The sequence below is a fragment of the Chenopodium album genome, chromosome 5 (genome assembly GCF_948465745.1).
Source record: "Chenopodium album chromosome 5, dcCheAlbu1.1, whole genome shotgun sequence".
NCBI lineage: Eukaryota > Viridiplantae > Streptophyta > Magnoliopsida > Caryophyllales > Amaranthaceae > Chenopodium > Chenopodium album.
The window spans coordinates 71,012,217-71,036,626 of record NC_137838.1 but is presented as its reverse complement, the minus strand read 5'-3'; the positions used below and the strand labels follow the sequence as shown (position 1 = coordinate 71,036,626).

At 39.1% G+C, this 24,410-nt stretch overlaps 1 non-coding gene across 1 annotated transcript; it reads left to right on the top strand.

The window, feature by feature from the left end:
- Nucleotides 1-22,915: 22,915 nt before the first annotated feature.
- Nucleotides 22,916-23,022, top strand: LOC145633438 (small nucleolar RNA R71). The gene has a single exon (XR_014112763.1). It is a non-coding gene; the product is annotated as a small nucleolar RNA R71 (small nucleolar RNA).
- The last annotated feature ends 1,388 nt before the right edge of the window (nt 23,023-24,410 follow it).

Genomic DNA, 24,410 nt, shown 5'->3' with positions numbered 1-24,410 from the left:
ATATAGTCATGCCATTTGGTTTAAAAAATGCAGGAGCTACGTACCAAAGAACGGCTACGACTCTCTTGCATGATATGATGCATAAAGAAATAGAAGTGTATGTGGATGATATGATTGTAAAGTCCAAAGATATAATGGGACATATAAAAGCTTTACGCAAATTTTTCACTCGCATAAAAAAATACAACATGTGATTAAATCCACAAAAATGCGCCTTTGGAGTAACTTCCGGCAAGTTACTCGGATACGTAGTAAGCACTCGCGGTATTGAGATCGATCCCTCTAAAATAAAGGCAATTGTTGACATGCCTCCCCCTCAAACAGAAAAAGAAATTAGGGGGTTCCTTGGCAAACTGCAATACATTAGTCGATTTATCAACAAATTGACTATGATTTGTGAGCCAATATTTAAAAAATTGAAAAAGAGGAAAAACATGAATGGGACGATCAATGCCAAAAGGCCTTTGAGAAAATCAAATATTATCTCAAAAGTCCACCAATTTTAGCACCACCAGCACTCAAACTACTTCTTAGGCTATACATTACAGTTACGGACACGACCACGGGCGCCATGTTAGCACAAGAGGTAGAAAAAGTCAAGCGTGCAATATATTACATAAGTAAAAAATTCATCCAATATGAAACGAAATATAGCACCTTAGAAAAGACAAGTTTAGCATTAGTGTGGGCAACTAAAAAATTACGACATTATATGCTACCACACACTACTCATGTGATTTCTCAACAAAATCCGATAAAATATTTGTTTGAACAACCACCTATACAAGGAAGAATATCCAAATGGTTGGTGATGTTGGCCGAATTTGAGTTATAATATATTCCAGAAAAATCAATGAAGGGAAAAGTAATTTCCGACTTTCTGGCTCAACATCCAATTCAAACAAGTCATGCAAAAACTACTCATCTTCCGGATGAAGAGATTCTCATGACACAAGATGACAAATGGGTAATGTACTTCGACGGTGCATCCAACCAAAAGGGATGTGGCGTAGGCGTATTACTCATAAGTCCAGAGGGAGCACATACTCCAATCTCTGTCAAACTAGACTTTGAGGTTACTAATAATGCCGCAGAATGTGAAGCGTGCATTATTGGATTAGAAGCAGCAGCTAGCATAGGTGTGTAAAAATTAGAGGTATATGGATATTATAGTTTGATTATAAATCATATACTGAAAAAATAGAAAATAAAGAACTCCACAATGATATTATACCAAGCACACCTAGAGCAACTCATCGAGCATTTTGAACATATTGACTTTAAATATCTCCCAAGGGATGATAATCAATTTGCCGATGCGCTAGAAAAATTAGCCTCAATGACTAACATTCTAGATCACTTGAATATGATGCCATTATGCGTTGATAGAAGAGAAGAACCATCATATTGCAACGCAATAGAGGAAATAAATGACATCGAAGGAAACAATCACAATCCTTGGTATGATCATATCCCCCAATATATTACTCATGGCGCATATCCAAAAAATACTTCATCGAAAGACCAACGAGCCTTACGAACACTTGCGGCTCAATACGGTCTATTAAATGGTCAATTATGCAAAAAGGACCTAATGGTCAAAGTTTTTTGTGTATAGACCAACCCGAAAGCACACGCCTTATGGAGAATACTCACAAATGTGTTTCTGGACCTCACATGAATGGTAAAATGCTTGCAAAAATAATTTCACGACAAGGGTACTATTGGTCCACTATGGAACATGATTGCATACAATATGTCAAAAAATGTCCAGAGTGCCAAATTTTTGCTAATTTACAACACCTTCCACCATCCGAACTATATAATCTCACTTCCCCTTGGCCCTTTTCAACTTGGGGAATTGACATAATTGGAAAAGTCTCTTTAACAGGAGCAGGAGGGCACGAGTACGTATTGGTAGCCATCGATTACTTCACCAAGTGGATTGAGGCTTCTTCTTACGTGAATATCACTTCTAAACATGTCGCAAAGTTTCTCGAACAAAACATATTTTGTAGATATGGAGTTCCACATGAACTAATTAGTGATCAGGGATCTCAATTCAAAGCTGAAGTCGAGACCCTCTTAACTCGTTATAAAGTAAAACATCATCACTTATCCCCATACAGACCTCAAATGAATGGAGCTATAGAATCGGCAAATAAAAATATAACAGTCATCATTAAGAAAATGGCAGAAAATTATAAAGACTGGCGGAATAAACTACACTTCGCACTATGGGGTTATAGAACGTCTATACGAACATCAATAGGAGTAACTTCATACTCCTTAGTTCTCGGAATGGACATAGTTCAACCAGTCCAAATCGGAAATACCATCCCTACGCATCATACTGGAAAGTAAGCTACCGGAAGATGAATGGTTAAGAGTGAGGTATGAGGAGCTTTTATTGCTCGATGAACGACGATTAAGAGCTTTGCATTATGTACAAGTCTACCAAAGGCACATTGCGCGTCATTTCAATAAAAGAGTAAAATCCATAAATATAAAAGAAAGTTACTTTGTACTAAAAGAGGTTAGGGGTCCACCTACCGATCCAAGAGGGAAATTCAAACCTAATTGAATAGGTCCCTATCGTGTAATTGAAATCCTATCAGGAGAAGCCGTCAGATTAATGGACATTGGAGGAGATGAAATTTTCCAATTAATAAACATTGATCGACTTAAGAAATAATACATATGAAATCCGGATTAACTCGTTCATTCATACAACTAACTTTAATTAGCATTCAATTGAAAGATTCTAAGTGTTATGCATTTTACCGAATGACACGATAAAATACATAAAACTTGGGGGGGGGGGTAATTTAGAAATGATAAACTGTTCTAAGTGTTCAGATTTTTTATCGAACTTCACGAAAAAAAATCTTCACACTTGGGGGGGGGGGGTAATAGCGCAAAAAATAAAAACTTTTTTTTGAAACACTCGTATTACAGGTGTCGCGCGCAACTGGAATAGTTGCGCGCGGATGTCACGCGCATCTCATTTAGTTGCGCGCGACTGGTTCGCGCAACCTTAGATGTTGCGCGCGCCACCTGATCGTAAACTACGAACCCGGACTTTTTTGTTTGAACGAAGTTGCAACTTCTACTTACGATAAAAGGAGGGCGTTTCGTGAATATAAACATGTACTCAGAAAATATAAAAATTAAACTTTGATTTAATTCTTTTTGAATAAAATTGATTAATGTTTTTCATTTAATTTCTACCTAAGGAGTTAAAGAAAAAAAAATAAAAAAAAATAAAAAATATACATAATAAAAGAATTAGAACTACACAATGACCTGATTTCGTGATACGAATACGTAGGTAATCTATATGATTCGATCATATCAAAATATCAAAACATAAAGCTCATTTTTATTTCATTCAAATTAAAAAAAAAAGGATACATTGTTGAACTAGATCATAAATAAAGAAAAGGGGCATAGTAGTGATTACACTTTATTAAAAAAAAAAAGAGAGAACACAACGAAATTGTGTAACACTCTAAGGCTTCACTATATCCTCAATTGTCACGGATGATGGAGGAGTAGTTTCCATCGCAGTATTTTCAGAAACCTTAGATCTTTCTCCTACAGTCTTCTTCTTGACCCATACATTGTTCTTCAATTTAGGAATAGGAGCCATCCCTTTTCCGAAGCTTTTGATAAAGTCCTCTTTTGAGTTTATTGCGAAAGTTCCTTGATTATCACACCTTTTTGTGCGGGTTTGGAGGGAGCTTTCCTTTTGGATTCCTTCGAACGCGCCTTAGGAGATGAGAAGTCCAATTTTCTTCTCACTCCTTTATTTTGGCCACTAGGAGGGGTAGTGGTGGCCGAATGCATTAAAGGCTTAGGTGGATTGCGAGCCGTGGCAGTTTGATATTGAGATCGGGCCTTGTTTAATTCGCCCTTATCCGCCGCATTCATCCAAGCTTTATAAAAGGAAGATAATACAATACTCGCAGTAGGATTTTGTACTACCCACCTTGGAAGACTTGACCAATACTCTATCCAACGAAAAATTCGCTCGGGTCTAAAAGTCACATCTTTAGGTGCATCACAGTCTTGCGGGGGAATAATATAATCTGTTTCATCCCATATTGTCTCATTACCCTGCAAGGAAAAATGTAAGTAGCGCTAGATAGGCCTAAAAGCCTAATGTAAGGGCAATTGAGACTACTCCCAACCATACTATTTATGTTCCACCAAGGAATCACAAAACGTATGTTAGGAACCATGTGACAGAAAAACGACGTCCATTCCTCTTCATTCTTGTGCTTGTAAAGGATTCGACGTCCAGGGAATGTCCGTACTCCATTAGCCTCGATATTTTGTGGCTGATTAACTATTCGCAAGCTCTATGAGCCAAATCTGAAAAAAAAAATCAGTTTTTACACGAGCAGGTGGCGCGCGCATCAGAATAAGTTGCGCGCGCAGCGCAGAAGATTGCGCTGGACATACTAGCGCAACTTCATGGCTTGCGCTAAAAAAACGATAAAAAAAACTTACGTGTAATAGGAGTGGACTTCCCGTGAAACCATTTTCGTTAGGGTCTCCCCTAAGGTGATTCAAGCATAAAATGGTTTCTGCCAAAGCCAAAGGAGCGGGTGAATGACATCCCTTTATTTTCTCTACTACGAACACCATGGAATAATCTCCATATTCTTTGCCTGTCCTAAGTAAACAATTGACAACAGGACGATAGCATAAAGCACGAATTTTAAAGCGTTGTTTAGTCATGTTTTCACGAGGGGCGACAAAATGTTCAATAAATTGAATTAAATTCACGCCTTCTTCAGTTCCAATATTGGTCATATCACTGTCGGACAAGCCAAAAAATCTTTGGAATATAGGTTTGGGATCCGACAATGGGGGCGAATAAGTCACAGGGAGAGTATTTGTAGGGAAGCCTAGCAAGGCCTCGAACTCACCATGAAGGGGAATAATTTCGTCCCCTTTAAATAAAAAGAGATGGTGGTTGGAGTCCCAATGGTTAACTGCGGCATGAAGGAAATCAAAATTAATCACTAATTGCATATAATTCAATAGAGGGTCTAGGTGATGAATTTTGAAAGCCAGTTTGTCCTCGTTTGAAAGGGAGGTAACCCATTGCTTCAAACGCTGTTTAAAGGTCTTCACCATTGTTCAATGTAAAAAAAAAAAGGGGAGAGTAAGAATTTAGAGAGAATTTTCTTTTTAGTTCTTATAATATTACTAAGCTAATGAATGCGAGATTATATAAAAACCTACACGAAACCGTGCTTAAATAGACCCAAGAGGGGCATATTTTTGGCAATTTTCGCCCAAAGGAAAGTTCACAAACAAGTGGCGCGCGCAACTCATGAGTAAGTTGAGACATGTGGTTTAGGTTTATTTCCGTATTTTGGTTTACATAATGACGGAATCTTGACGAAATCTTAAGACTAATCATACGCTTGCCTTTTGCTAACTCTTATGTCCCTTTTCTTTCCTTTTTATTTGTTTTCTTTTTTATTTTCTTTTATTATTTTCTTGTTCTTCTTTTGATTCTTCTTTTTTTCCCCTATTTTTTTTCCTTATTTCCTTTTTAGTCTCTTTTTTCCTATTTTCCTTTCTTTTGTTATTTTTTCGAGGTGGGTAAGTTGAGAACCATTTCCTTCCCTCGGAAATTTTTTTGCCTTTTTCTTTTATATGCGTACACATGGAAACAAATAATAATAATAATATAAATGACATATACAAAAAAAAGTGTCATATGTACAACAAAACAAAATAATATGTACATGTGTTTCCTAAAAATATAACAAAATGTGTACAAAAGGATCAGGGTGCTCTGCGCTTGCTAGACGGTTGCTGTACATCCTGCAAAATCCTAAAACGAAGATTAATACATGAATGTAATAACTTTGTCGAAAAAGAAAAGAAATAAAACTTACCGCAATCATCCGATGATCACGGCATGACAAAGTCACGAGGGCTCTCCGATAAGCAGCTCGGAAAGCGCGTGTAGTCCTCACCATGCCGTTCACGGTCTCCCGCGGAACCTGTTCCAAGAATACAAGGACAGTTAGTAAATAAATGTATATGAAGCAAAAAATAGAAATATTTTAAGTACATATACAAAAAAAGAGACATACCGACTCAACCGTCTTAGGAATGAACGGTATCCCCTCATCATCCTTCGCTGCTGGAAGGATCTCACGAATTACCGACCCGACAACATCGGTATACGTGATCTCCACTGTAGGAGGCACCCAACCGCCTAGCTCGACGCGCTAAAAAAATAAAAATAATAATAATAATAAATAATAAAAAAAGGGGGGTCAAAGTTCCGAAAAATAAATAGAAACAAAAAAAAGGAAAGAAGAAAAAGAGAGAATTGAGATACTTATTGGAACAAAAGCTGGGAAAGGAGTCAGCCTGGATGCAATGAAAGCCAGATAAGGAGCATCCGACAGCACCCGCTGATCCGCTGGATAACCAAGGATCGCCTGAGCTCGATCCTCGGTCGATTGCAAATCCAGACGTAGCATCCGGATCGGGGGATCCACAGGAACCACAGGCTCCTCTAATTAACGTTGCCAGAGAACGCGCTAGCCTAAAAACCAAGCGTCCGTCCTCTGAAGTACCGGGAGTCCCGAGTAGAGAGCCCGGAACCGGCAACGAACCATGCCAGACCGGATATCCTCAGGGACTCCGACGATCAAACTCCAAGGACGGAGATTAATCTAATGCAATCACATGAAAATCATCAAAATAAAATAATAATATGTAAAGAAATATACACATGTGTTGTCAAAATACTCACCGACACACGGGTCGCCGAAAGAATCCTTCGGCGAAAGTCGCCGGCTGAAGTAGCTTGCCTTTTCCTAATCGTAGCCAGTCGATGGCCGATAGGAAAGCAAGCAGCCCCGAGCACCCTGGGGGCTAGGAAAGTCAGGTATGAGTATCCCCAAGCCTAAACAAAGGAGAAATGGCTCAAAAAGAGAAAAATAAATAATAAAAAGTTAAAAGAAAGTTTAAAGTATGTACCTCAAGGATACGACCATGCCATGTAAGGGAGATCCGAGGCACCTCAGTAGCTGCCGCAGGATCCACTACTCGGGTCGCCTTGCCCATAGCTCTAAGCATACGGGCATACGACACCTCCGCCCAATTCAGGTTACTTACCTGCCCCAAGTCTATGAGGAAAGTAAGTAACCTGATAGGGAAACTCTCCCCCCGATCACTCAAGAGAGTGACGGAAATTATGTGGGCAATGTATATCCGAGCCAGCTGCTCAGGTGTACACTGCCGGTTAACCTCATCAGCCGACAACTCGTCGGCAAGAATTGAGTATGGACAAGACTGAGGATATACGTGAAGGATCGTCTCCAGACGATCCCCCACGAGATCTCTCAATCTCAAGTCTTGCCCCGTTACGACCTCTATAACTACAGGCTCACCTACAAAAGAAAAACCCGTAATCATAGAGAAGTCGTAAGGGGTGACTGTCATCTCTCCCCGCGGGAAGTGAAAAGTGTTGGCGGAATCCCACCAAAACTCCAGCAATCCGCGGAGGAAAGCTGACGAAGCAGACTGACTCGACAAATCCCGAAGAGCCGCTAGCGCGCGACCGATCCCTGAAAGCTCCACAATCTCCTTTACCTCGTCGGGTAAGCTCCCAAAACGAGTCTGCAGGTCACCAGAGCCGTATAGACGCATGCTAGACTCACTCTAAAAAAAAGAAGAAGAGAGAGAACCAAAATAATAAAAAAACGGTTATTAAAAGAAAAGAGGGAAAGTAAAAAAAAGAAGGCGTAAGAAACTCACGATGCAGCGCCACCCTCGAACTGAGACGTGATGGTCTGGATCCCACTTAAGGACCCTAGGGTCCCAGTTAGGAGGAGCCTCCCAGATCACATCCTCCTTGCGTCGTTGATCAGCAGCGACGCGTCGCTCTCGAACCTCCTCACGAGGCCGGGTCACCCTCTTTCGAGGTCGAACTACCTCGTCGGGACCGACTAGAATCTCCTCAGCGTCGACAAATGGAGGCGAATCCATGCTATGATAGACGAGATTTCTCTATTAGTTCATTTTTTCATAAACTAATAATCGTGTTCTAGATCCATTTCGGCAGCATAACGGCTACCGATAGGACAAAACACAAAAATCGAATGCCACCCATACTTGGGGGCTACGATACCTGCAGTCAAACTCAGTAAATGGGGGTTTTAACACCCATAAAGCCATCCTAGTTATACCAGTTTCAACTAATTATTCAAGGGATTATGTTTCTAAATCTCAAAGAATCAACTATTCCAAGACGAATATTAGTAACACCAACACAATTATCGTCTACCATACAATCTTGAAGTTTGAATATGGCAAAAACAAGCTAAGTATACACTTCACGCCATTTTTTCAATTTCAAAATTTGCAAAATGTGAAGTATGAAAGTAATACTAGTTCTAATACTACAATCTACTTCATAATAAAAAAGTATAACCAAAATGAGCAAGAAAAGCAACAGATTCAAGCAAAATTTGAACAAAATAAGCAAGAACGAACTTAAACAAAGAAATGCTCATGCAAGGTTCAATACTTAACCATTTTTCATGAAATTTGTTGCAAAACACTCCTTAAACATAGCATAAGAACATGGAACAAACAATTTCAAGAATAATGGACCGAATTAAAAATCCCCAAATTCAAAATTTGGGGTTTTACGATTCGAAAAACGCTCAAATGCCAGCCAAGAATGAACGAATTTAAGCAAAAAACTTACATTGGATTATGGAAAATGTGAATTAAGAGCGAGATTTGCTTCCTTCAGCTTTGAAAATCGCAAAAAATGGAGCTCTTTAGAGTGAAAAAGAGTCGAAAATGGAGGAAGGAAGGAGAGAGAGAGCGAAATGAAAAATCGCATTCGCGATTTTATTTTTTGCTGAACTGAGTGTCGCGCGCAACTACAGAAGTTGCGCGTGACGTAGCAGCGCAACTCAGAACGATGCGCGCGCCTGGCCAGCGCGACCCACTAAGTTGTGTGCGAATACTAGTCCCTAAAATGACCGGTATCCTGATTTTGATCCGTTTGATCTTTTTTTTCAACGGTTTTTGCTCGTTATTAGACGTAATGGCGCGCAAATTATCAAAATCCTTTGTTGCTTTGCATTTGTAGTTTATTTTCTTCTTTGATAGTTTTTTGCATCATTTTGCATGCACACCGTGCTTTGTGCCTTCCCCAAGCATACGTTTTGAACGTTTTTCGTAAGCGTGCCTTAAGACGTTCCGTTACGTAAAGCACCCATAGACAGGTTTGTCATTTTACTGTACTGACGTTATAAGTGTCCGGGTTTTCTTCTTTTTCACGCCCGAAGCAAAAGGAAGGCGTTTTCATGCAGCGTAAAAATGCAAATTGCGTAGCGTACAACGTAAAATTGTACGGCTTAGGTGTTGCGTAAAATTTCACCTCAGCCCAAGCTTTGCGAGATCTACCTCTCAGAACTAAAAGGTAGACTATTTATTGTAGGCGTTAGATCACGAGTCGACAGGCGCGCCGAACCTTTAGGAATAGGCACTTCTTGAATGGAGGCAAATACGGTAGTTAGTGAGCTTACTACTTACCGGACAGTTAGGGTGTTCGACCACCCCCTGTATAAAGAGCGACGAGACAGTGTCGCACCCATGTAGTCACGTGCCCCCAGTCCTGAGACATGTGTACTCATCTTGTGGACAAAACTGCTGAGAGAGTTGCTGACTTTCTTCCCTTTCACTGGATTTGGATATATGCCTCCAGTCCTGAGACATGTATTTCTATCTTGTGGACATCCGGTTCGAATACCAGACCCGGCTCGAATGCCAGACCCTTTTCGGTTCGAATATCGAAAACCCCTTTTTCATTCTTTTTACTTTGTTAAATTCAGGCTAAAGTTTTAATGACATATCGAGGGTCTTTAGACCAACGATGACATGATTGAGAGGAAAATCATCCCCTTTTATTATTTTGAAAAACCGATCTCTTCTCATGACTTGACATCACAATAGCTAGGGAAAACTTTAGCGTGTTAAGACTAGGGAAAACTTTCTCTAGCCTTAATAGCTACTTGTTCAAACACATAGCAAACCGAGGACTGTTTCGACATCCTTAAACATTACTGAAAGATTCTCTAAACTTAGAGAACTTCGGAGAATGAGTCTCGGATTTTTCCTTGACTACTTTGATCATCGTCTATCCTAGACTCGATCAAAGTGGGGGCTAAATGTAGACATCTACTTTTGGCCTCCTGTCCCGACAGGAAGTGCAATGACGATATATAAAGCCATCTTCGTGTTGGATCAAAGTGAAGAATACTTATGGATAACTGGTTAAGCCACAAAACACAAAAGACTAGCCCGAATAAAAGAACAAGGCCAATACAAGGTCCAATTAACTAAACCCGATCATAATTAGGCTTAAGCCCTTGCTTAAAACCCAATAATGACGGATTTAGGAGAGTCTAGGTTAAAATTTAAGCTGCCGCAAAAAATGTCGCGCGCATCTCACAAAGTCGCGCTCAACTGTCGCGCGCAACTTATTCAGTTGCCCGCAGCATTCCGCGCACCTTTTGGAGATGCGATCGCGAAGGATTCAGAATATCAAAATATTAGAAAATCGAATCTTACCATAGTGCTGCGCGCAAGACAAATAACTACGTACGCGCATCATCCGCGTGCGACTTATTCGCTTGCGCGTGACAGTCGCGCGCAACTCATCCAGTTGCGTGCGACACTTGCTGCGGCAGAATGCTCTTAACCCTAAATCTAATCATTCCCTATAAATAAGACTCTAATCCAAGGCTTAAACACACATAAAATAACCTAAAACGCTGGCAGAATACTTGTGAACTTGTGCTTCCTAACCCTCTTGTCCTAAACACTCACCCCTTTTGATACTTTATTACTACGGTGGAGGTTCCCCAACAAGAAGGAATCCATAAGTGTTCTAAAGAGAGATCTAGCAAAGAGAAGTGGTAAATTCCCGAGCACTTAGTTAAATCACATTTATTTTCTTGTTTAAAAGAACCTTAATCAATTAATTAGTGTTGTTTGATCACCTTTAAAATAATTAATTAATCAATTCCATATAGTATCTTTCGTTAAATAAAGATTAGAATTGAATAAAATAATTGTTGGTTGATCACTTAAGCCAAGGCGAATATTGTTTATTTTCTTGTTCTTTCCACGAATTTAATTAAATAAGAATAACGACCTTACGATGTAATTCCTACGTGAATTGATGTGTGTAAATAAAATCAATTAACATAGTTTTAGGTATCACGTTGCATATATTTTTTGGTGATGAAATTGTGCAAAGGAAGAGCTAGCAGAGGCCGCACTAGGGCTAGGATCGTGATTCCCCTCTAAAGGGAACGTTATCTTGGTACCCTCGCTCCCGAACTCATTTCTGGTTTATGTAGACCAATTTGGGCATGGGTAAACTTATGATTCATGCTAAATATCCCTTGAACTCTACTTGGGAGAAAGGAATGAACGAGGTTTATGGGTTTTCCTAAAACTCATTGGCGACTCCTACTTGTTCCTTACAAAAAAGCGTGTATGATAGAATCATTTCTAATTCAAGGTCCCCCAAACAGTCCGAAATTCAAATCCTAATACAGCCTAACAAGTGTAAAGTCTTAGGCTTTTAAAGGGCTATGAGCCTTTAAGGAGAGTACCCCTTACGATGGGATTACCCTCCTTACAACCTTATGAAATCTTTGACTTTTGGTTTATATGGTTAAATTCGACCATGAAAACCCCAGATATGGAGTTTTATGGTCGAATTCGACCTAAAAACCATTAATTGGTTGTGCCTTGGTCGAATCCGGTCAAAAGCGGCCCTGGGGGTGGGTGGCGCTGGACTTCAAAAATTGAGGAGAAAGAATGAGAAGGGAGGTGGAGGCGGAGATGAGGGAGGAGGGAGGCAGAGATGAAAGAGACCGGAGGGAGGAGGGAGGAGGAGATGAGAGAGAAAGAGAAGGAACGAAGGAGATTCAGAAGAGAAAGAATGAAGAGGAGGTTGGGTTTTAATTTTTTTTTGGTGGCTGACGGGGAGGTAGTTAGGGTGGCTAAGGAGGAATTGGTGGCCGGAAGGTGATAGTGAGGGTGGCTAGATCTCACTAACGGAAATACTAACCGATTGCGTTAACTGTCAGCAATTTTTTAAAAATGGCATTTGATAGGTAGTAAAATAAAATAAAAATTTTCCCTGGTAGCTAAAGTCAAAATTTCCAAAAACAAATTTTGCGGCCACCCTATTCCCTAAGAACATATCGAATGTATTAACTACATAATTTTAAGAAAGACGTAGGACTAACATCATCACAAATAAGTACTCCGGTATTCCTAAATGGAAGGTTACTATCATCGCTGAGAACTCCAGTAGAATAAATTCCAAGTTCCCTTTCATCGTGCTAGAAAAGTCCTACAAAAGCTACAATTTATACTATACTTACTAGGCAAAAGCTAACGAGCGCACCAAGGGCGTTAGATAAGAGAAGTAACTATGAAAATATTTAAGTAAAATAAACATTAATTAAACCGATCGAGATGGCGTGATTGTGTCATACATTCCGAACTTAATACTATTTAAGTAATATATTAATTAGTTAAGTCCGGGACATTTGTTAGCAAGATCCTAATTTTTATAGCTCCAATCATTAATGAACTAATCCAATTTAAATCTATAACCCATTAGAAACACAGAGAAGAAAGGAACAATACCCTATCCTAATCTGAAACATCTTCTCTACACCTCACTCATCAAATGTCCACCACTCCACCCGTTTCCAACATGACATTCGAAAACCAATTGTTTGTGAATTATATATAAGAAAAAACATAGTCTTATCGGTATTTGTTGGAACCGTTTCTATAAAAAGATTATTAATTTTCGATTTTTATAATTTTTACTTATTGATGATTGAAGATATTTTTTATCAGAGAGTGAGGGATAGCTCAAGTGGTTAGAGGTTCCCTCTCGGTTTCAGGAGATCATGGGATCAATTCTAAACCCCGGTCTTTGTAGACATTGACAGGGTAAAGTCGTATCCCCTAATAAAAAATAATTACCTAAATCACTAGCTAAGGTAGATAGGGAAGTAGGGTCGATCTCCACAGGGAAACAAGTCTTTTTACTCCTAATTAATTATTATAATCTAAATTATTTAAGTAACCAATATTTATAATTAAGTATGAAACTAAACTACAAAGAATAAGAGTAGGGAGAAAATGATATATAAAGGGATCTAGGGTATAGGTTCACCAATAAATAATACTCCAGGGTAAAACATAGTAATCAATCATTGACATTGCATAAATAACATGATTAACAGGCTCTCGCAATTTATTAATCAACATAGATCTAACAGGCTCTCGCAATTTACTAGGTCTAAGTTCTTATTGAAAATAACCTTTAATATCAAATTAACATCTGCTCGATTCATCAATTTAATATTGCTATACTTTTACAAGCCGCAATTGTAAAACATTAAAACAATCCAATAAGAAATTATCATGCAATACCAATAATCAATAATAGTCAATCATCAATGCATCAATTAGCCAGATTGTAAAGGGCTCACGCTACTTATTACAATCACACAATTAATTATCGGTATTAAATCTCATCTCTCGAATCTTGACTTAACCATTTATAAATTAACTTGCCTATTGAAACTAGACCTAAACATTAATTCTCATCTCTCGATTCTTGAATCAATATTGTCAAACTCATGCATAAAAGATAGGCCTAATCTAGTCACAGAGCATTAAATCAATCAATAGGAAATTAATCTAGCATTGATAATCAACAAAAATAATTTACCCCTTCATATTATTTATTAGATCCCCATAAACCCTAGAAATTAAACTACTCACACATATTAAAAACTAAACTAATCAAAGTAATAAAATAAATCATAATGAGAGGAATAAAATAAATAACTAAGATTAAGGGACAAGAAATCGTTACCAAAATAAATCTGGGATTAATGAAAGAAATTAAGAACAAAGGTTTAGAGAGAGATTAAGAGAGAGAAAACTAAGTAGAGAGAGAAAGTCTATGAGAGAAGGATGATAAGTCAAATTAAGTGTAGACACCCATTTTTGTCTCCCCAAAAACCAAACCCAGTGATGAGTACCTTTCATGTTGAATCATAATCGAATGAAACGAAAGTGTGGAAAGGTCTAGTGTTGCGGAAAGTTTTATTTCTTTTCTTTTCTCTTCTCCCTATTTTTGAAAACTTTATTTTTAAGAAAACAGCCAATCCAGTTTGGTTGGTCCATAATATGGGTCCAATAGTGGTGTAGTTGGATGGGGCTTGCAAAGACCTTTCCAACGATATATTATAAGCCCAATTCCGATGAATATTGAGGAATTTATGGCCAATTTACTAAACTGGGCCCGGTTTGAGTTTTAAGTACGGCCCAATGATCTAGGGGAGGGCCTAATGTGATTTATCATTCCTAATGTAATTAGGAATGGTTTTGGTCTTCTAGAACATTCTAGAAGGTTTTATCATTTTTAATTCAATTAGGATTCTTCAGAGTTTTAATTAGATCAAATAGCATTTTCGACCGAAATTATATTATTTTATCTTCCAGTACGGTAAAATTATCAGATTTTCGAAAACGCGTTAAAATCTGGTTTGGCGTCCAACCCCAGGCCTTGGCGCCTGGAATCAAGATTAGCGCCAGACGCCAGAATTGGCGCCTGGCGCTAGCCACAGGTCCTGGCGCCAATGAGCCAGGTCTGGCGCCAAGGTGGATTTGTGGTCTTCATACTCTGTTTTGATAAATTATCTTTTTCGGATGATTTTCTCTATAAATATCGTATCAAAAACTCCGTTTTCATTCACGAATTCTCCTTATTCTTAAGTCTTCATCAACTATCTTCATCATCTACATCTATCATTCACCAATTCTCTCTATTCTTAAGTCTTCATCAACTCTCAATCATTCATCAAATTCTTTGAATTCATTCATCTCTTCATTCATTCTTTCTTTTCTAAACTTTGGTTTTCATACAAAATTCCGCATTCATTAGATCTAGAAACACCTAGCCATATTCGAAGTTGCCTTCGCCCTAGACGTGAAAGGTTTTAATTTCTGAGGGTTTGGTCCCAAATCTCTATTTAAATTATTTAATTTAATTGTTTTGATTATTATTTTCCTTGAAGTTACTAATGTGTGTATTTTGTTATTAGAAAGAGGTACGAGGCATCCAAGTAAGTACTTTAATGGTTTAATTGATATTATGATATAGAAATCATGCTTAGATTGTTATTTTGATTCCTAGTATCATGTCTAGGGTAACTTTAATATTAAGTATGATTAAAAGTATGATGCCTTTTATTCTCTTCCTAATATTAATTCTTGTTAGTATCATGTTAGGGCTAAAGATTTGATTTTTATTGCTTAGTGACATGCTAGGGTTTGTTATTAATCTTGTTAGTATCATGCCTAGGATCTTGCTATGTTTATTATGCTTTAACATGATTATAATTATAATTTATGGTTATCATGGTGATTGTGATTATTTTAATGATGATTATTTTATTCATGATATTGATTATTTATTTATGTTGCTTGATATGTATTATTTTATTTGTTATTGCTTGATCACCTTTTATTGCAGGTTAAAGGGAATTGGTACTTGCAACCACGCTTAATAAGATAATTAATAATCTTGTTAGGGTTAATTGTGATTATAATTCAAGTGATCGCCAATAATAGTTTATTTGTGCATTAAATTCAACCAACATAGATTAAACAGGTTTAGGGTTAATCCTATTGATTGTATGTTAATCAGAAAGCGCACATGAATACGAGCAGAATAAAGTAGAGGCCTATTATTAGGGCAGGTTCAATCTCTTTTAGGTTGGATTTGTACCATCATCCCCGAACCCTTATTTGGTTCATGACCTTATGGAGTTGACGATCTCTTGGATCGTTAAGGGGTGTAACCTTCACCTCGTGAACGGTTTACAAGTTCCTTAAAAAACTTGTTGGCGACTCTTTTGCTCTATCTTCTTCCCTTTTGGACGCCACCGTACTTTAGTGTATGATCATAGTGGGGTTCAAGCTAGTGGGATTTTTAAAGGCTTGAAACTATTCCCTACATTAAGCGTCGTAAAAACGTACTTAAACAAAACTAAAAACTACTCCTAATTAGAAACTAATTGCTTGACAAAAGAGCCTTTCCAGAAACACGCGCCCGATCGAGCTAGAGGCCGCCCGATCGGGCCCGCCTTTTTTCTCGCACAGGTCTTCTCACAGCATCGCCCGATCGTGCTAAGCCTCGCACGATCGGGCGCGCCTTGGGCCACGCACCAGCACGCATCTTGCCCGATCGAGCTAAGCTTGCCCGATCGGGCCCTTGTGGCTCCTCGAGGCTTTGGACTTCCGATTGGGCTTGACTCCTCGGCCCAATCCGGATCTCCTCTTCGGGTCTTGAATACTCGGTCCAAACCTCGGTATCCCGATTACCGAGCCCTTAATCACCGGCTCTCACCGGTCTTGGGCTCCAAAAGTGGTCGTGTTCTTCTAGCTTCCGTAGTCGATCCAATAAGGCCCGGGAAAATGCTCCAAGAGTGCAATTTCCTGTAAAATACAACTAAAACTACGAAAACACTAGAACACACAAATTAGTAATAAAAGTGGCTCTAAAGAGCCAAAAACACTACTAATTATGACCAAGGGACGGGGGTAAAATACTATATAAAAAGGACACATCAAACTCCCCCAAGCCAAACCTTTGCTTGTCCCTAAGCAAAGATCTCATCAATGAATCAATAAATATGCTTCACCCCAAAAAGTAAAAATCAAGCACAAACGATCCAGGGTAAATCAAATAGACATGCTTCAAAGTCAACCAATCAAATCCATCCAAATACCTTTCTTCCCTAACAATTGTCAAATAGAGCAAACCACAAGAGCATATAGAATTCAAGACTAGTGCTCACACACTCGACTCTCATTTTTGTGGCGAGTAAAAGATGTACTCAATCGCTCTCCATCCAACCCCTTTAATGTGAACAATGCCCTCCCAACTCACACTCTCGTGTGTATAAAACAATGAACGCTCAAACTACTAGTCGACTCGAAATATGTCAAATCATAACTTGCATTGATAAACAACACTTTCACATTCATACAATTCTATGCACAAAGGTCGGAAGGTCTTTAAAGCTTGTAATGTAAGGCTAGGGTAAAGGGTAGGAATTATTTGGGAACAAGTGAGAGTAAAGCTATGCTTAAGGGAGCAAATCCTAATAAAGCCCATGACCAAAAATAAATAATGATCATACATCTCCTACATAACCAACTCTAACATCAACCAAATATACTCCAATCATAATAAATAAACCCAACTCCTACAATTATCACTCATAAGATATGATAATGAAAAAAAATAGATTGAATAAACAAACTTTATTTTTCAACTTGAATTTTTTTCCATTGAGGCTCAATTTTTTTCCTTCGATCAACCTCCAAATAGAACATTTGAACATTTTTTTCTTTCGAAGTTCACTTATTTTTTTTCACATTTTTTTTCTTGAACTTCTCTTTTTTTTTCATAATAATCATGCTTTATTTTTTCAAGAAAATATAACTCTCAAACTCATCAAAAATAAACATGATCAATCAACAAAACAACTTCTCAAACCCCACCCAAATTGTGCAAATAATAAGCACACTACAAACTCCCTCACCTCACTCACTAATAGCTCCCCCAAGCCAAGCTTGGGACTAGTAACCAATGGGGCAAAATAGGCTTGTAATGTGGCTAATAAACAACAAAAGGTCAAGGCAACAACATGGGTAGCAAGAAGGAAACAAATGTATCTACAATGTCTGAAGGCTACCTAAAAGAACAAATGCCTTCGTCCTCCTCAATGTGCATAATAATGAATCATATAAACGTTACTTATAGTTGCAAACCAATACTCAAATTCATTGACATACCAGGAACTATGGAACTATCACACATTCCTTACCAAATCAACTAGTCAAGCACTATATTCACAAGTAGTTGGACAAAATTGACGCATGTTAAGGTTCAAGGCAATCAAACATCAAATCATGATCAACTAATCCACAATGCCTATCATCAAATACCAAGAATCAAAACAATTTTTCTCAAGTAAGGGGCACAGGGAAGCATAAATTATAATTCATTGGAACGTATTTTTGGATTTTTTTATTTTTTTTTGTATTTTTCAAATAAGGAGAGCAATAAAACTAAATTAGAAAGCAAATAAAAACTGCACTAGAAAGCAAGTAAATAGAGAGAAAGGAAAGAGAGTTACCAAGCGAAAGATTACCCCCCCAAGCCAAATCAAGAAATGCCCTCATTGACTTGGGAGTGTAACCTACTCCTCATCCTCATCCATCCTCGAATAGCCGCCACCACCATGGCTAGAACCGGCCCCTCCATGGCTCGAACCACCACCTCCATAACCCAAACCACCTGCAAAATAGTTAGGGTCTACATTACCCCCAAGCCCACTAAAAGGAGCATCGGTCCCATATCCATGGACCGATGAATAGTCCACATAGGTACCGTAGGCACTTGGGTCCGTGTATCCCCCTCGGGGGTATTGGAACCAATCGGGGACAAGTGATTCGGGGGGAATAGCCCCCCGACGGGCATTATCATCATACATGGGGTATAAACCCCGCCCTAAGTTCCTCTCCACAACCCCAACCCTAGCATCTAGGGCTCCTACCCTAGTGTCCAAATTCCTAACCATACCCTACATCCTCCCTTGCCCACTCTCTATCCGATCCAATTGGCTTCTAAAAGCCAAAAAGTCATATGGGGCGTTAGGGTCGATGTTGTAGTTGGTTGAGGAAGTGGGAATGTTATGTGTGTAGTGTTGGGGTGATGGTTGGTGGAAATGTTGTGGTGGTGAGGGAGGTGCTTGGTGGTGTGCTTGGGCCTCCCCTTGGTCTCCTAATTCAAAGGTATAAGAGGGAAGACCCTTCTCAAATTTAGTCAAGGCCGGGTTAGGCAAGGTGAAAGCGTTGTCTCTTCTACCCGACTCCCTATGAATCACCCACCAAGTCTCACCCCCTATCACATTTATCCAATTAAGGCCTCCTAAGTAGGGTGCGTTCATTAAGGTTGGTCCGGCTACCTTACCATCATCGCTAGGGGTCCAACTAAGGTATTTGACCGCAATGTGGGTTACTAACCCACCAAAGTAAATTGGGACCCTAGACCTACCCGATTCGGCCGCATTGGCCACCCTCTGAAAGTGTTGGGCCATCCTATGAACTATGTTAAGCTTGTCACTCTTAGGAATCATGTATGATCCTAATAGTTCTAGTTCATCTCTCCTCACATAAGCCGGTTCATGCCTCCCAAAGATGGTAAGGCCAACAAACCGTTGCCAAAGTTTTGGCACGGGATGTTGAATCCAAGTGCCCTTGGCATGTTGGAGGTTTAAGTTAGGATTCCCCGTTAGAGCACGGTAGACAAAAGTAATGCTGGCTTGGGGTGGTTCAATTGGTCTATCGGCTTTTAATTCAAACAATTTTCCAAAATCTTTCAAGGACAATCTAATATCATTATTAAACAATCGAAATTGAACATGAGAGATTAGAGCATTTGATCTTATGACATTAAAACTAGAAATGAATTCTAAAGTCAAATAATCATAAGTATCATAGTGTAAATTGAACAAACCACTCATGCCAATTCCTTTGAACAATTTTTCAACATGTTTATCAATTCCTAGTCTAGAAAACGTAGGATGATGAATAAAACGGGTAGGAATTACCTGCCGTGTGATGTGGTTGAGCATCCTTTGCTTTTGCTCTTGGGTGGTGATGACCACCCTCTCCCACCCCGGAATTTGCAACTCCGGGTCAATGCTGAGTGCTTGTTGCCTCGATCCTTCACCCCTAACAGTTCTAGACCTCTTGAAAGCCATTTTATGTGAAAGTAGTAGGAATTGAAGCTTTCTCTCTCTTAGGGCTTGAGAAGAAATTGAGAGAAAGTGTTGAAAATTTAGTGTAGATTGTAGGGGAAGATGAGAGGAGTTGGAAAATGTAAGAATTTTTAAGTTTGGATGGAAGAATTGGAGGAGATCTTGGATTTAAGTGTGAGTTGAAGGTTTGGAAATGGAGGTTTTAGAGAGAGAAAGTGAAATGAAGAAGATGAAATAAGGGGAAAGTGAGGAAAGAAAGAAGAGAAAAGAAAATAAAGGGGGGACGGGCTGTAGGCGCGCCCGATCGGGCGACTGGGGAAATTTCCAGAATACAAGTTGCGCGCCCGATCGGGCGCGAACGCGAACAAAATTTTTGCCCTTTAATCGCCCGTTCGGGCGAAAAGAGAACTCGTTTCCAGATCTCCTCTCGCGCCCGATCGGGCAAGCTTCGCCCGATTGGGCGAAATTAGCCTCGAAATCAGCTCTGCTTGCGCGCCCGATCGGGCATATGCGCCCGATCGGGCGAATTTTTCTCCGATTTTTGCCTCACTTGCGCGCCCGATCGGGCGAGCCTCGCCCGTTCGGGCCCGTACCAAGCCCTGGAGTTTCTCCGATTTCTTTTCTTCTTCAAATTTTTCTAAGTCTTTTTACCTGTCAAATTCATACCTGTACAACAACACTTAAAAATGGTAAAATATCACTCTCCTCACCTCTCTAAAATAAAAATAAAAATAAGAGAAAAGGAAAACTAGTCTAGAAAGCATGAAATACGGGTTGCCTCCCGCAAAGCGCTGGTTTATCTAGGTCCCGCACGACCTTCTTACCAAGTACAATTCTTAGGACCCTTGGTCTAATGCTTGATCGGGTGGTTTCTCACCGGATCTAGCGATGTTTAGGCTGCGATGCGGCTTCCTGACATAACCTGTGGGATGCCAAGTCGCCTTATCTGGTGGATCCTCCTTGACTTGGAATGGGGGATCTTCAATGCTACGCACTAAAAACCCTTCTTCGATCGAATGCTGCTTCAAATTATCATTGCGTTCAACACTTGCAACTCGATCTGGCGGAACTCTTACCGTAGGCTCGATTCGCACAACTTGCTCGATCGGTTCCACTTGTTCAACCTCAAAACCAAGACCAACATTGTAGAGTGCTCTTTCTATTGCATCGACTTCCTTCTGCCATTTGTCTATCTCATCTGAAAAGGATGCAACACAAGATACCGCCTCCAAGGGATCTTTTTCAAGAGCTTGGGGCTTGTTAGAATAATTTACAACCACATTAACACTGAAGCATTTCTCCTCAGTCATGGAGCTTTTGGGGGCGTTATTCAGATTAAAAACAACTTTATCGTCCCCTACTGATAGTGTTAACTTACCACTTCTAACATCTATGACTGCTCCTGCAGTGTTAAGGAATGGTCTACCCGAAATAATTGGGGTTTGCATATCCTCAGCCATATAAAGGACAACAAAATCTACAGGTATATAAAATTTACCTACTCTAACGGGGACATCCTCTAAAACACCTAGGGGGTATTTGAAAGAGCGGTCGGCCATTTGCAGAGTTATATTGGTAGCTTTTAATTTACCCATATTCAACTTAGAACACACAGATAATGGCATGACGCTAACACTAGCACCCAAATCACATAATGCATTATCAATCAAGAGATTACCAATATGATAAGGGATAGAAAAACTACCCGGATCTTTTAATTTAGGTGGAGACTTATTTTGAAGTACGACACTACACTCTGCAGTGAAAGCTACTGTCTCTACCTCACTAATAGACCTTTTTCTTGTCAAAATTTCTTTAATGAATTTTGCATACGAGGGGATTTGTGTGATCAATTCAGTAAAGGGAAATGTTACCTTCAGATCTTTAACCACCTCCAGGAACTTACCAAACTGCTTGTCCAAGTTTGTCTTCAATTGACGATTGGAGAAAGGAAGTTTGATGATTGGCTTTTGAGCATTCTTATCTTTGTCTGGAGTAGCCACCTTCTCTGGAGTTGTACCCTGCAATGTAGAATTAGATATGTTAGTATTATCTTTTAGCCCTGTAGGGCTATCAACTACATTGTTTGGTTTAATGGAATCAAGATTAGCATTATTTAATAAAATAGGTTCATCAACTCTGGGCATAGAGGGCCCTTCATAGTTTGAACCACTCCTTAGAGTAATTGCAAATTCTTGATCCGTAGGCCTAGTCGGCTGTGCCGGCAGGGCTCTTTGTTGGCGTGCTTGTAGAGTAGCGGAGAGTTGCGCAATTTGATTATCTACAATTTTATTATGCGCTAGAATTTGATCAATTGTCGCATCCCTGCTCTCCATGTGCTTTTGCATATTGACCAACATTGCTCTAATTTCCCCCAAAGAAGGGTCGGAAGATGAGGGGGGTTGTTGTGGTTGATTCTTCTGGCTAGCATTGGGATGATAGTATTTCTGCTGTTGTTGCTGTGGCACCTGTGGTTCTTGTGGTGGTGGAATTTGAACATTAGTGCTCCGGTAGGAAAGGTATGGATGATTCCGATACCCAGGATTGTAAGTGTTGGAGTATGGGTTATTCTGCCTATAAGCTTGGAAGGCATTAACTTGCTCCACGGAACTCCTGCAATCCTGCTCCCAATGACCTACAATACCACAATTTTCACAGAAAGCCTCATTAGAATTATTATTAATCGCAGAAACATTAGCTACATTAGTAGTGCTCAGATTATCTAATTTTTGACGAATAGAGGTCAGCTGAGCTTGCAAAAAGGATACAGAGTCGACACTATGTTTCCCCTTGTTAGCAAATCCTCTGGGATTCCCATATTGGGAATTGTGTATCGCCATATCTTCAATAACCTGACCTGCATCATCAACATTAAGATTCATAAATCTCCCACTAGCTGCAGAGTCTAAAATTATTCTAGAAGAATTTCCAATGCCGTTATAACGGCTTGGATTAACTGCCATTGTGCTAAATTATGGTGAGGGCATTCTCTTTGTAAGTCCTTGAACCTCTCCCAAGCCTCATATAAAGACTCATCGGCTTCTTGGGCAAAGTTCTGAATAGCACTCCGTAGTACTGCTGTTCTCTCTGCAGGATAATACTTATTATAGAAATTCAAAACAAGAGTTTCCCAGTCAGTTATACCAAGTGTAGTTCTATTTAAGCCATTGAACCATAATTTAGCTTTTCCAGTTAAAGAGAAGGGAAAGAGAATCTCCCTGATTTGGTCTTGAGTGACCCCGGCTTGCCTGATGGTGTTGCAATATTGACAATAGTCGGCAATGTGAAGATTCGGGTCTTCACCCTTTGCTCCACTGAATTGCTTCCTCTCTATCATCGTTATAAATTGGTGCTTGATCTCAAATTGAACCCCATCAAGAGCCGGAGTAGGGGTGAGATGTGGAAAATCCGTAAGCTTTGGTTGTGAATAATCACTAAGCTTCTTTGGAGCCGCCATCTCTGATTCTGTGTCTGATGATGTCTCTGAATTACTAGAATCAGTTGGAGGATTGCGGTGATTATTGTTATTATCACCAGAATCCGCCAGGATTTGCTTATAGAAGTTTTTCTGTCTATGGAAGGAACGTTCGATCTCAGGATCGAATGGGATGTAACCTGATCTGGAACACCTGGGCATAAACAAAAACTAGAAGCAAAAATGAGATTTGTATCAGAGAACTAACGCTCTCTGAGACAAAAGAGAAATAATCTAGACTACAAAAACAATCAGAAATAAAAATAAAACCGTTTCCTCGGCAACGGCGCCAAATTTTGACAGGGTAAAGTCGTATCCCCTAATAAAAAATAATTACCTAAATCACTAGCTAAGGTAGATAGGGAAGTAGGGTCGATCTCCACAGGGAAACAAGTCTTTTTACTCCTAATTAATTATTATAATCTAAATTATTTAAGTAACCAATATTTATAATTAAGTATGAAACTAAACTACAAAGAATAAGAGTAGGGAGAAAATGATATATAAAGGGATCTAGGGTATAGGTTCACCAATAAATAATACTCCAGGGTAAAACATAGTAATCAATCATTGACATTGCATAAATAACATGATTAACAGGCTCTCGCAATTTATTAATCAACATAGATCTAACAGGCTCTCGCAATTTACTAGGTCTAAGTTCTTATTGAAAATAGCCTTTAATATCAAATTAACATCTGCTCGATTCATCAATTTAATATTGCTATACTTTTACAAGCCGCAATTGTAAAACATTAAAACAATCCAATAAGAAATTATCATGAAATACCAATAATCAATAATAGTCAATCATCAATGCATCAATTAGCCAGATTGTAAAGGGCTCACGCTACTTATTACAATCACACAATTAATTTATCGGTATTAAATCTCATATCTCGAATCTTGACTTAACCATTTATAAATTAACTTGCCTATTGAAACTAGACCTAAACATTAATTCTCATCTCTCGATTCTTGAATCAATA